Source organism: Mandrillus leucophaeus, unplaced genomic scaffold (assembly GCF_000951045.1).
Source record: "Mandrillus leucophaeus isolate KB7577 unplaced genomic scaffold, Mleu.le_1.0 Scaffold369, whole genome shotgun sequence".
NCBI lineage: Eukaryota > Metazoa > Chordata > Mammalia > Primates > Cercopithecidae > Mandrillus > Mandrillus leucophaeus.
Window position 1 is genome coordinate 2,203,605 of NW_012103909.1, and position 2,300 is coordinate 2,205,904.

Consider the following 2,300-nt stretch of genomic DNA (forward strand, 5'->3'; position numbering starts at 1 on the left):
TGCATCAAAGAGTAATAAATGTTATATAACTACTTATATAAGTAGTTGATAGACATTATTTAATATTTAAACTATGGGATACTATGTTTAGTATTCATTTTATGTTTATGATTATACCTAAGTGAAAATGGAAAAAAAATGCCTGAAATATATTAGTGTTGCACTATTCTTGACCATTAAAAGTGAATGAAAAATTAAGTAGGAAATACTTGGCCTAAGGGAGTCTTGGAATTTTTGCTTTTTATTAAAAATATCAAGTAATAATAATCAAAGTTATGCTTTATTGAGTGCTTACTACATATCAGCCATTTTGTGAAAATGCTCTCAAGAGCTTATTGAATTTAACTCAAAACAAAGTGAGTGAGACTGTCTCATTTTACACAGCAATAAATTGCGACCTAGAAGTATTAAACTGTTGATTGAAGGCAAACCTGTACTATACAGGGCAACCTGCAACTCAAGTCCAAATCTAACTTCAAGGTATTGACTCTGATGTAATGCCTTCTCTCTATAATATAATGCCTTTTCCCTTCTACTTTTCCATTTTTAATTCTGAAGTAAAATACATTTCAAGGGAAACTGAATCTCCCTTTATAGAAATGCTTAAAGCAAATTATAAATTGTAATCTTTTAAAACAAGTTAACTGTAATATCTTGCTAGAAAGGAAAATGGATGGTATTTTCTTCCTAACACCCATTTAAGCTCTCTGATTTCACAGTTTCACTGATTCATCCTCTTATATCAATAATACCAATAATAGTATCTTTTGAAAGAGAAACTTAATTTCATGCTAGAATTATTTAATTGATACCTCTTTGACAATCAAACGTTTTGTTCGAAATCAGGGAAAAATGAAAATGAATGCCATTTCCTCTTCTTTTGGTGAAATTGTATCCCAAATGTTTACCTTGAAAATTCCCTATGCAAGTACATTTTTTTAGATTTCAATCATTTGCTAGATTTTATGGGCTACTGTGGTAGCTTGTTATAGTAATGGCTCTCGGTGAACATGTCTTGCCAGTACCCATGCCCTGTTTTACTATCTGCCTACAATGAATTAGGGCTTAGTCATGTCAATTGTGATGGCCAGCTGAAAATCAGCAAATGTGAAACAAACAGAGACTTAAACATTGATTTCCCCTCCTTACAACAGTGCTCTGAAACATCATGTCATTAACAAGCATAAGATGTGAGACAAGATAAAAAGAGATTTCCAGCCATCCCAACTCTTCTTGCTGACCACAGCCTCCAGCCAACCTACCAGCTGAATTCAGCTGTACAAGAGACCTAAGGTGGCACTAGTAGAATCAATCTGAAATTTTCTATCATCCATTAGGCTAGAGACAAGATTAATTTATTTCTTGTTACATTATCCTAGGAACATTTTATCCTTGTTTCCCTAAAAAAGGTTACATATTTTGATATTATACAGTAAACTATTCATTCATTTAACACATTTTAACAAATGTTTGCTAAGAATCTACTATTGTAAGGTGCCATATTAGATGCTGGATTCATAATAGTATTAATAGCAGTATGTTATTCCTGTTATCATGGAATTATAATATGGTGGGCAATAAAGAAAATAAAAGAGTACATTAAAAGCATTTTTGTTACAAATTTAATAAAAGCTATAAGGAAATGTTCATTGTCTTGGTAATAGGACTGGAGGACAAGGCAGACCAATGGTTAAAAACTCTGCCAGTCCATGATTAATAGAATTAATCTCACATACTCTAAACTTTAAACGCTGAACGAACAGATATCTCTACATGTAGCTAACAGAGATCTCTAATAACAGAACTCACGCTTGGATAAATACTATTGCCACTTTATTGATCTAACTATTTTATTCTCTAGACAAATACCACCACACCTTTATAGATCCCTAATATTTATTGGACAAATATTTGACTTCATTCAAATGTACATTATCACCCTCATTCTAAAAAACCCATCTTGAAATTTGGCGATTCATGACCACATAGTCCCCTTTCCACTTTCCTGCTGAGTCTTAGTATAATGTACCATCTTTCTTAATTTGCACAACATGAGATTTCTCCTTTCTTGCTGGCCACAAATCTTTAAAGGAATGTTGATAATACCCAGAAATAAAAGAAAGCCTGCTCCTTTGATGTATTAAAAACCTGGGGCCGGGCGCCGTGGCTCACGCCTGTAATCCCAACACTTTGGGAGGCGAAGGCGGGCAGATCATGAGGTCAGGAGATCGAGACCATCCTGGCTAACATGGTGAAACCCCTTCTCTACTAAAAATCCAAAACTCAAAAAAAAAAAAAAA